General features: G+C 41.8%; 1 protein-coding gene across 2 annotated transcripts in view; it reads left to right on the top strand.

Moving 5' to 3' along the window:
- ADAM19 (ADAM metallopeptidase domain 19) overlaps positions 1-12671 on the top strand; it is a 56384-nt gene that overhangs the window by 14929 nt on the left and 28784 nt on the right. The gene's annotated exons all lie outside the window — the stretch shown is intronic.

Below are 12671 nucleotides of genomic sequence, written 5' to 3'. Positions count from 1 at the left end.
TGGAAATAGAGAGAGATCAAGATGGTAACATTCTAGTACACCAGTCACGGAAAATTGCTGATGTGTTAAGCAAACTAAACCTGATGGATGCTAACCCTGTAGACACACCGATGATAACAGGTTATCAGGTAGATGACACTGAAGAAGCATTTTCTGACACTACACTGTACAGAAGTGTGCTAGGCAAGCTAAACTTCATTGCCAGATGTTCAAGACCAGACATTGCTGTTAGCTGTAATTTGCTAAGCAGACAAGTCAACAATCCTACTGTTAAGGATTGGAAAGCTCTGAAACGCATAGCGCGCTATTTGAAAGGCACTATGCATTACAGACTGATATTTAACAATCAGAAGTCTGGTGGTCTTGAGATATTTGCAGATGCAAGTTTTGGAGGTGACACAACAGACAGGAAAAGTACATCTGGAGTTTGCTATATGTACAATCAGGGTCTATTTGATTGGTCATGCAAGAAGCAAACAACAGTTAGCTTAAGTACTTGTGAAGCTGAACTGAATCACTTAAGGATTGTGAATGGTTGTTACAATTGTGCAAAGACATGAAAATTCCTGTCAAATGTCCAATCCAGGTTTACCAGGACAACAAAGCATGTTTGGCTTTGCTGAATTCTGAAGGTTGTAAGCAAAGCACGAAGCACTTGCAATTGAAGTTGCAACATGCTAGGGAACGTATTCAGAAGGGACTCGTAACGGTGTCCTATATGCCAGGTAATGAAATTCCTGCTGATGTATTGTCCAAGATTGTATCAAGGGATCAACACTGTACCTATGTGCAGAAGTTGGGTTTGTACTGATATTGTACGAACACGCTGCCCAGTGATGTTCACAGAAAGGGGGAGGATGTTGGTTTCTGCTCTCTTCACTGTGCAGCGAAAGTGCTTGTCACGAGACAGGTGTTTACATTCCACAGTCAATTGCTGTTGGGTTTTCTCACGGGAAAGGGAGACTGGATGTGACGTACACTGGTTTCCTGTTTTTCAGTGTTCTTTGCAGTTCAGTGTCTGTTGTTCTCTCCGTGTTTCAGAGGAGAGAGGATGCTTTCTCTGCTCCAGCAGAGGCAAGATGTTTTTCTGTAATCTACCAGCTTTGAAATGTAAATAAAGCAATTTAGAGTATGTGCACGTATTCCTCATCATTCCGCTGTGCACGGGACACTGCAAATATCAACAGTTCCAACAGCTAAGGCGAGATAGGGGAAGAGAAATTGACACATTGCTTACATTGCTAAACACATGTTCAGCACAGCTTCTAATACAAACCATGAAACCGCATGCTTGCATTGGCTTTTGGGAAATGATTAGAGTACCGTTAAATGTATTCAATATACTCTGTTGTGAAGTCAGGCTGTAGCTGCACAACATGCCCTTTAACTGAGAAATTGGGTCCTCCCTTAAAGAGGGTACATGTTGCGGTGAGACCTGGGAACCAAACCCTGCGTTGTGGGTGGGTATGATCGGATAGCCACAACACCCAATTGGTAGGTCCCTTGATGCAGGGTTTAATCAGGCCAATGGGACGCAGGTTAAATGGATCAAGGGACCTATATATACCTATATATACGCGGAGCGTCCTCTTTTGGTGCGTGCATCAGAACACCCGCCCACCTCTCCCTATTTTTAGGGTTTTGCGCTTGACCTTGCTATGGCGTCATGTGTCGTGTGTCGCTGGGACAGGAGCACAGCAGGAATTTTCCCCACTTGGCTGATTGGCTGGTGCCATTTGGGCTTCACCTGCCACGTAGCAAATCGTCACAACTTCTAAGGTTGCGGATAGGCTCTGGTTCAGGTGATAGGGATGGGAGAGCAGTCTCGCCATCTCTATGTGAAGGGTATTCCGTTAAAGGAATCCAGAGACTTGATGGTTTGGTCTACCCCTGAGAGAGGGTTGTGCCCGTGCCTGAGTCCAAGGGGGCATTTGGGTGGTGGAGATAGCCTGTTCCCGGCTTTCTGCTTATCCAGGTGTTCACCCTAGACTGACCTATGCTGGTGTCCTGAATCAGCACTACCTGCAATGGTGCAGGGAGCTAGTTGAAGCAGAGCCTATGCAACCACCCACTTGCTGTAATCATTAAAGTTGTGGCCTAAATTCTGCCAAAACCAAAACCCAAATTTGAGTCTTGTCTGAATTTATTTAAGGGGGAGCTTTAAAGGTCTGAACATGCAAAAATCTGTTGTCTGCTCCAAAGAGTTGGTTTGGGTCTGCAGCCTAACAGAAACAGGACTTTTGTCCAGTTGCTTTTACATTTCTGGTGTTTTGGGATTGTGTGGAATTGTGAAGGGAAAGCTGTGAGTGGTGGAAGAGAATTGGCAGAAGCAGAGTCTCTTGAGCAAAACATTAGCAGTAGATTAACTCTGAGCATGATGACATAATTTCCAGGTGTCTCCTGGGAACCATGCTGTGCTATTTTCATCTAAGGCCTGCTCTCAACAGGCTAGCAAAACGGAACACATATATTGTGTTTACTTCCTGAGTTGGGCCCCTCATTCCTCTAAACACAGACCCGCACAGCCATTCAACTTTGCAAGTGGCTGCAGGAGAAAATGTACAGGGCTCATAGTTGTCTGTGATGTGTAATAAGTACAACTCCTCACTTGGCTACTGGTAGAGACTTTCGTCAAGAGCTCCAAACATAGAATGCTAGTTCTTTGCCAGGATAATTTTTATACTAGTATATTTTTCTTTTCTTTTCTGGTTATTTGTTTTTAATCAATGCCCTTTTAAATGTGTTGTGGGAGGGGGGTTATTGGTTGGTTGTTGTTCTTAATTTTATTATGGAGCTTATTTCCGAGTAGGTTTGTGTAGTATTGCACTGTTAGTATTCTGAAGTAAGTTCAACACATACTTGAGCTTAGTTTCAGCACATCTGAGGATACTTTGAGTATGTTAGAAACTAACAATTTATGTTTCGTTGGTGGTTATAGCTGGGATTGAGGAGGTTCAAGCTCTATTTAATTGCACAGGAAGTTACTCTATTAGCTATTATCTCTGAATAGGTTCCCAGACACCTGGTGCAGCCCAATTGATTATTAAATGATTTGTCGAGATGCTTAAGCTCTGCAGCTGCAAAGCAGAAAATCCAAGGCAGATGGATCACAAAATAGATGGAGACAAGTTCTAAGAATAACATTGGCCATAGTTCAGGAAGAACCTCACATGTAAACAGATTTGTTTTAAACTTCGTGTGCATTTTTGAAAGAAAGACAGAATTCCCCTTTGGCCGAAGATAGCAAGGCTGAAAATGTGACGAACATATAAGTAATGAATGACAAAAGACTATGCCTAAGAACTTGTCCCTTTGGATGAAGAGGGTAATTTTTAGAAGAGAAGCAGTACTGAAGAAGAAGAAAATATTATACTGCTAGTGAGGATCTTGTTTTAGAATGGAAGGTTGTTACTGGTAATCTAAAAACTTTCCTGTGTCACCTGTGTGGTTTGCTCCATTTTGCTTGACATGGAAGGCATGGCATTTAATGACGGCAATGAGCCTTGGCACAGGTTTGTTTAGAAAGGGCATTTATAATTCAGGCTGGGAAGAATTAATTGTGATGGTAGCCAAGACATGCAGTCGTTGGCTAGTTGACACAGAAAATGCTCTGGCTCTCAGCCCAGCTCAAATATCTAATTCTGGAATTACTGTACCTTGGAAAACAAAACTGACAAATCCACTGTACTGTTTCCATGTGCTAGGGCTAACAAGACCCCCCCCCCCACCGCCTGAGATTCTGAGCTGCTGGATACAGGGTCACTTCCATTATAATTTCCTGCCTTATCTGGTTTCCTTTCCAGTGCTTGTTTAAGGAAACAGAAAACTGGAAACAAATGTGGCTGTTGCCTATTTCAGCTTTACGTTGGAAGGATTGCTGTGGGATTCTGCATAGGCGCTACACACACTGTGATTTGCTGGTAACTTCCTACACACGTAGGATATGAATGGGAACAAATGACAGAAGGCTTTGACCTCTTCTGCAGGTCTCACAAAGAGTTTCTGAATGGTTGGAAAGCCAAGTCCCGCTCCTGGAGGGGTTCTGGCTCATCTTCCTCTTGGAATGATGATTTCATTGTCAAAGGGCTAGGCAAGGAAGCTAGGTTATCTCTTCATTGACTCTAAACATTGCACAATTTCCCAGGCAGGAAGAAAGCTTCCTTCTCTCCTGTCCTCATTTTGCTTATCTTATAGGAGGATGTACAGGCAGTTTGACTCTGCAGCTTTACAGTTCTTTGATCTTTGGGGTTATAAGAGGGGAGACCTGCTTAGCTCGGCATAAGATGCTCCAGGAAGGAAATACTTTCCAGAAGAGATGATATAAGCAGAACCCGAACCTTTGGCATCAGCAGCACTATGAACCCCATTAAGCCCTACTTGAAAATGCCTTCTTATTTTAAAAACTTGTGGATCTATACATGCCACAAAGAAAAGTTGTGAGAAGAACAAATTGCCCTATTTGCTCCCCTGTGACTTGTGGGTTTTGCATGCTTTGGGGCACATTTCATTGCCCATCAGTGTTAACTCTCCCCAGCAGTTCTGACACTTAGAGACAGCTTGGTTGAAACATGGTTGACCCGAGGAAAGATATAAGTGTTTGCAAATTACACTCAACTTTTTGCAAAGAAGAAGAAGAGAATCCTGAACAATTCATCCAAGGGCTGCTGGCTTGCATCATATTCCTGACTTGAGTCCCAAGAGAACTTATGAAGAAAGTGTGATATGTAACTCCCAAAGTTCATAAGCCAACTAAAAACCTTAAGCTTTAATTATTTTACAGAATTTGAACATTTCCAATCCCATGTGATTCTGGAATTTAAAAAGCAGTTCATTACTGGCATATACTGCATGGGTGGGATGGTTTTGTTTTTCATAACAAATGGTGATTTCATGTTATTGGAGTAATGCGGCAGAGCAAAGTCAAATTATCACTCACTTGAAGGCATTTGTACTACAGCCAAAAGGAATCACAGCAGTGTAGGAACTGGGATTTGGATCCTAATCCAACAATGTATAAAGCATTGCTGAGAAATAAATCCTTCCTCTACTTCCAAGTGTTCTTGGCAAGCCATTTGGGCAGGTTTATTGTTTCATATTAAGAATTTGCTGTCAGTGGGCCTTGGCACATGTGATTTTGACCTCATTTTGACATACCCCTGTCAAAATCAGTGAAGAGATATTGGATTTTGACTGTCATACTTGTATGCACCTATTATTCTTATTATTCTTATTATTCTTATTCTTAATCTTATTCTTAATCTTAATCTTAATCTTAATCTTATTCTTATTTTAAATGGCAGCAGTCTATTGAGGAAAGGATATGGTCAACCTAAGACAAATACATTATTCTTAAACAAAAATGCTGCTCCAGCTTGTTCAGATCACTAAGATGAAGAGTCCAGGATTTTTTATTTACAGTTTAAAAAAAATATTTTTTATTAATTTTCTTTTCTCAAAACAAATATCCAGTGTCATTGCTGAACATACATTTTCCAATTTCCCCCCTCCCTGTTGACTTCCCTCAACTACCATTTCGGGTTTATTACATCAGATGATACATTCTGCTGTTTATTTACAAAACTATGTTATCACATTGTTGTACTACTTGTTCTCTGTAAATAAAATTGTAAATGCTTATTTAAATCCTGCCAGCGAGACCATTTCCTTCTGTTGTTTCTGCAAATATATTGTAAAGGGTTCCCATTTTTTTTCAAAGTCACTATTGTCCTTTTCACGCAGTTTGTTGTCAGGATTTTTTATTTACATTTATCCCTTTATCCAGAAGGATGCTGATCCACTGGTGCAAAATTCTATCGTCACTGAAATCTTACACATAATATGGATAGCCTGACTGCTGTAGACCATGCATTGGTAACCTCAAGGCTGGATTACTGCAATGCACCCTCCCTGCAAAACAAATTTGACAAATGGAAATCAAATAATAGAGGATGATGTCTTAGATTTGACCTCTCTATGTTGTCTCTTATGCTCCATAACTTTTTCTGCAACTACTATCATAAAGGGGCAATTCATCTTTCTTCCATCACGGGACTCAACACTATATATACAGGGTTCCGAGCTGCTCTCCCAATATACATATATAGATGTTTATAAGTGCAAAGGACATGGACACATTCCCAGTTTGATGATGTCATAATAATAAATAGTCGTTGTCAGGAATTACTGAGGTGGAGGAAGCTCCTGACCTGTTCCATTCACTTGCTTATTCCATTTATCCACTGGACTAACAAGCCAAGTCATCAATTACCCTTTCACATACTCTTATAATACTTTGTTTCAGTTGCTGTGAAAACTATGAATATACAGTATCATCTGCAGCAACAGTCCATATTGTTCAAAAGTATTTTTGTGGGTTTTACATTAGTTTGAAGGTAAATTTCTCAAATTAATCCAGACCCTTGAATTCTGAAAACTCAAAACTGTTTATTTGTTTGTTTGTGCTTTTGTATATTTCAATTCTCACCTGCTTCCCTCTCCTTTCTCGTCCCGTCCCTGGAAGCTGCTCAGTTTTTCAGTGAGGCTGATGTTGTGATTTCTTATCAGTTTTTTTCTCTTGAGCTGTACTTTCTCTTTCCTGATTTGAAATTGTCCCCATTTACTCATTAATCTGTATTGCTGGATATCTTTAAATTATAGCTATGCTTCTGTCTTAGGTTGAAGACCTAGCCAGTGCTGACTGACATCATCTAGTGTGAATGAAAGCAAGACATGCAGTATTTTGTATCTCTTGGTTTCTGTTCATTGGAATTTCATCTTTTATTTCTCTCTTTGGACTTTGAACACATAGGAAACTTGGAGCCTACCTTATACCAAGTCAGATAATTGGTCCATCTAGCTTAATATTATCCACACTGATTGGTAGCAGCTCTCCAAGGTTTCAGGCTAAGAACATTCCCAGTCCTGCCTGGAGATCCTGGGGATTGAATTTGGGGCTCTCTGGGGTGGTAGAGCACAAAGGATGCTCTACCGATGAACTATGGTTATGTTCTTATGTACTTTTTGTTTGTCTCTTGGAGCCAGAGGTAGGATAGCTCTTTTGGTGGGGTGAAACAACTTTCTCCGATGAGAACAAAATGATGAAGTCAAGGATGGGTGTAGGAATGGTGCAGATACCAAGGAAGCCCATGCAGAGGGGACACCATTTGAGTTGTTCTTTAGGCATAAAAATATTCTGGGATGGTGCTGAGGGGATGTGCCTTTCCCTTCCTCAGTCCTTGCATCTCTCTGACCATGAGGGATAGCTCAGTCGGTAGAGCATAGGACTCTTAATCTCAGGGCTATGGGTTTGGGTGGAAGACTCCTGCACTGGAGGGGATTGGACCAGATGATCCTCATGGTCCCTTCCAGCTATGGTTCCATGATGCCATGGAGGCATGTTGGAAAGTATGGATTTATCTCTCCATTCTGGTGGAGGCTTCAGTCGTGTAGGGGGCTGATGAAATCTCCAGAAGAGCCACGCGACAAGGGAGCTGTGATGTATGTGCCTCTGTTCCCTTGTTGCCATTCGGATGACACAATGCTCTTTTCTAACCTCATTTCCATCTGCCTCATACATAAAATATTTGACACTCCCCACCCTATACCACAAAATAGAAGCCTCTTCACTGCAGGCACTTTCGCTGATCTGCCCCATGGTGTTAAGATGGAGGATTTGTTAGGAACAATGGTATCATTGACAGAGCCGAGCCGAGCCAAGAGGGCTCTGAATGGGGCTGGAAACGAGACTTAAAGACATCTGTACATTGTGGCTGTGGGCCAGGCCCTTGCTCACTCCTTGGATCTGACCCTGCTCCTGAGGTTTGCAGCTCAATGAAAACTGGCAGCAGCTGTCCACATACAGCCTGCATCTATACTTCAGCAGGAGGACATTCAAAACTGCAGGCAGCAGCAAGCAGCCTGCACCCACAGAAGTTATTCTTTCAAAGCAAATGCTGGGTGCATGCTATCAAGGTCAGCTTTCACTTGGCTAGATCTGGGCCAGTTATTTTTTTCTTCTGGGTTAAGGCTGCAACCCTCCACATATTACCAATATAAAACGGGTTGTGTGTGTGTGTGCTCCAGCCATTTCTGAAATCACATCAGCTTTGAAAAACAGTTCCAGTTTTGTTGTTAATCTTATCAGCAGAAGCAGCTTCCTTTCTGAAGCACTGCAGATAGAATATGAGATTGAAGCCAACAGCTGGCAAAATGCTATCAGCCCCCTACAACAGGGTTGGGCTGATGCACAAACCACTTTTTGAAATCACTGGCTGGTCAGTCTTTGTTAGAGAATAGAGCCTGATCTATGGTGCTGACACTGCTTTCCTGCCAGGTAGTCTGGATTGGGCTGATTTTTCACGACATTCACTGTCATAGTTAACTTGTATTCTTCTTTAGGGCCATTGCCTGTGATGCTGGAAAAATAATAACTGTCATATTAGTCAGCAGAACCACTTAGTGATTTTCATCCCCTTGGCAGAAAAGAAACAAAAAGTATTTGGGCAGGAGGGGAGGCAGAGAATCTGAACAAAGTGGCTCATATTACTTTATCACAAGAGAAACTTAGAGCCATTTCTGTACAGTATACTGGAAGTGCCTAAGGTCTGCAGTAAATGCATATGTGAGTTTTAATAGCAGAGGTAATGAGGAAGCGTTTTGTATGTTGTGAGTTGCTTGGGAGTGATTTCTTGGGGGATCCATATTGGTGGCGTGGCCACCTGGTGGCAGGTGGGACCAAAGCCAAAAGTGGGCAGAGGCACCCATCTCTCCCTCCCCACCTCTTTTTCTCTCTTTTGTTCTCTGTGCCCTCCTCTTGCTTTGGTTCTGTGGTTGGCAGTTCACCACTCCTGTTTTAGTAGGGGTGACAAATAGACATTTATTTATTTAGGCATTTTCAGAACTGTACCTTCATCTAAAATATGGACCTCAGAGACCTGTTGTACATAAAAGTCATTCCAAATCTCAACTATATATTTGTTTAAAGAACCAAAACAATAACATCTGAGAAATAATAAACCAACAACTATTCAACCAGCAAAAGTTAGAACTAATAATTTGGAGATAAACCATGAGCCCAGGTAATGCTATGCAAACCTATGGAATAGTGTTGGGTCTCACGAGAACAGCACTAATGTGGCTGCAGTTTTTACTGGTGCTCATACAGGCTAAGCCATGATTTGGCCTAGTGTCAACATCTTGTGTGTGTGTGTAACTTATAGCGCACAAAGAAAAATGTTTACCACAGCTGTTTGGGATATGAACACATTGGTCAGCAAGACCTTCCGCTTTCAAATAAATAATAATGCATGCAAAAAGTTGGCCAAATGACCTCAGAATTACATTGCTGCTCATGTATTAGATTGCCATTTCAATGTTTGGTTTTATTTTATGTTGGATTTAACTGTAGATCCCTGCCAGGCATTTGTTTAGTGTCCAATTAAGGATGTTTTATTTTTGTATTCATAATCATGAAATGGTGTGGCTCATAGCCATTAAGTTAGCTTAACCCTGCTTATTTTGAGTCCATGGGTTTGACAATAAGAACATAAGAATTAGAAAGTTATGTTTTTGTTTTTTCAAAAAACATAGGGATTGCAAATAATCTCAAAACAACATATGTTCCAGACAGTAGGATGACCTTTGGAGGTGGGGAGTACACAGGTAGGGCTCCTTGACTGCACCATGTGCTTTCCCTCCTCTTAAATTCCTCATGTAAGAGCTGTTGTGCTGGATGGCCCATAGCCTCTAGCCATAGGAAAAATTAGAATCTGAGATTTGCCTTGTTTCAGGACTTAGCCCAATTTGTCACATGCTGGCTACATTTGTACTTACCAGTAGGTCCTTCACAACTTGCCCATACTCGTTAACCACAGCATGACACATTTAGCGTTTACTGACATTTGTGTGGTAAGCTGACAAAAAATGGAAACCAGCAAGTTACAGTAACTAAAAATTTTCATTTTGAATATTTTTATCCTGACTTTTTAAAAATAAAAACACCACGCGATTACTTGTATTTTGACTTCTCTAGAATAAGATTCATACTCAGGACCAGGCTGGGTCATTTTGCTGCTTGAGGCAAAACCACCGCCCTTACTGTGCCTGGCCCCCACCTTGCCACTGGGCGCCTGCCACTTGCTGTGGCTTGGCACTCACTGCCCAGCACTCACCACTGCTGAGTGCTCAACATGTCCTGCTTGTCCCATGGTGGCTGCGCCCCAATCCCCCAGTGAGACATAACAGTTCTATTAAGCTGCACCTGATCTTCTTGGAATATACCGTGTAAAGTGGAAATGGCAGGACTTTTAGAGTGATGGGATCTCAGTTGTTCTTGGGGCCGTGGTAAATACCCACCCTCCGGAGTTAGCCTTGACCACAATAATATTAAGTTTGCGTTAGCAGGGCAAAACTCAGATTGTTGGGTTTTGTTTGCTCGGTGTAAATAACCCCAAAATTTCCTGTTTCTTTTGTAGTCTAAAGAATGGCATCATAGGTTGGGAAACAATAAGGGGAAATGGAGTGAGAGACACACAATTCAGGGAATGTATAAACAATATCCATTGAGCTTATAGTGCCCTTAGTGTCGTCATACATATGCCAAGGTGCAAGTCATAACTCAGTAGCTTTGAATCTATCCTCTTTTAGTCAGATGTCCAAGGATGGGAGCTGATGAAAGATTTTCAAGTAAAATGAAGTTCAAGTGAACAGGCATAGGGGTACAGTGTTATATGTATGGGTAAGTTAGGTAACTTGGAGATGCTGGTAGTTGTGATTTGGATGAATGGCGATCAGCATATGCCAGGTCATGAAAGAGCAATGATTTTATAGCTCCCCTGACAATTCATTGCCCATTAGGACAAAATGGTCATACTCAAGCGCTCAGCTGATGTCAGCTGGCCTTGGTTATCGGTGTGTCAGTTATCACATGCTCTTATCTTTGACTTTGGATATACCTACATTACAAGTATTTGTGTTTTATACCAGTTTGTTATCAGCATACACCAAAAAAATCTTGGATATTGTTGTTTGGTAAGGCTGAAAATTCTGTTTAGAGATCCCTCTTCCCCACCCTCATCCTCACAGAACTATAATTACCAGATTCTCCTGTCAGAGGGAATGACCATTTTGTTTCAGTCTGTACTACAGATATATTGCTCAAATATACTTTCATATTCTTGGTCTCAGCCCAGACTTAAGAACCAGGATATATACGTGTGTGTGTGTGTGTGTGTGTGTGAGAGAGAGAGAGAGAGAGAGAGAGAGAGAGAGAGAGAGAGAGAGAATTAAATGGGATAAATTGTCACAAAATTTATAAATAGAATGGGAAAAGTGGGTAAATGGGATTTTGTCTCCTCTCATAATATTAGAATGCTAGGTCCCCTGATGAAACAAAAAAAGTACTACTCCATTCAAATTCAAAAATCCCATGTGACTTCCATGTTTTTAGTTATAGTTTCATGTGTGCAGTTGAACTGCCAACTCGGAAGAGCTTACACTGGTCAAACCCTTTGCCTATCTGTGAAGTGCTTCCAGGAGTCACTACTTTAATTATTATTATTATTTAACCTCATCTGGGTTTACCACACCTGAAGCAAGTTTGGCACAGCCTCTCCTAAGGCCATTGCTTGCTCTGAGCATATTGCTTATGTCAGTTTCCTGGAAGCTAATACAGTTTGGGTGGGGAAAATAATTCTTTCTTGCTTTCCAGACCATGACAACATAGGAGATAATAGAGAGCTTACTTTGCAGTATTTTCTGTTTAGGGTTTTTGTTTTATTGTGGTTATCTGTAGTCTGCAGTTGCAAGGCTTGGTGTTCTGTATCAGCAAAGAAGGCCAGGGAAGCTAAATTAATTTTGCTGGAGTACAGTAACGATAAAAGGTTGCCATATTGGCATTAGTTGGCTTTATTTATCTCTAGAGCACATTCAGTATACAGAGGTACTTTTAATATCGTAACCTTCTGTGAAAGACATGCAACTAAGAGCTAACAGTTTACCCTAGGCCAGACAGTGAGCTATACAACTTTTGAAGTTAACTTAAATGATGCAGGGGTTTAAATGATGATCCTTCTGAAGGGAGTGAAGAAAAGAGATACATTTTCCTTTATCTCCCCTGATGACTCACAGATCATGGTGAAGTGCCAGGGGCCATTTGTTGGTGAATACCAGACTTCCTGCAAAGCCTCAAAAAGCCTATCTTTCCCCTAGTTGCATTTGTGTATTTTACTCAGCTTGATGGTACACATTGCAGGTTATTTTAGCAACACAGTGGTGTCCAGCGGAACAGGACAGCACTGCCCACTTGGCTTCCCAACATGAAACTCACTGCCAATAACCAAGAAGGAAAAGGGCAAGTCAGTGGGGAGGTCATGCGCTGGATTGGCTCTGCTGCTGTGCTTGCACAGCACCAACCTCTGCCGTGCCTCACCTCTCCCTCTTGGTTACCAGCTGCAACCTCCACAATGGGAAGCAAGGTGAACAATGCCACCTCCACTCCACTCTGCCACACCAGCTGCATCTCCAACAATATATTGTACAGACCCAAAAGAAGATTTGTTGTTGTTGTTGTTGTTTAGTCATTTAGTCGTGTCCGACTCTTTGTGACCCCATGGACCAGAGCACGCCAGGCACTCCTGTCTTCCACTGCCTCCCGCAGTTTGGTCAGACTCATG

Source organism: Podarcis cretensis (assembly GCF_951804945.1).
Source record: "Podarcis cretensis genome assembly, chromosome: 2".
In the NCBI taxonomy this organism is placed as follows: Eukaryota; Metazoa; Chordata; class Lepidosauria; order Squamata; family Lacertidae; genus Podarcis; species Podarcis cretensis.
Note: the sequence above shows the minus strand (reverse complement) of the source record. Positions and strands in the feature narration are given on the sequence as shown.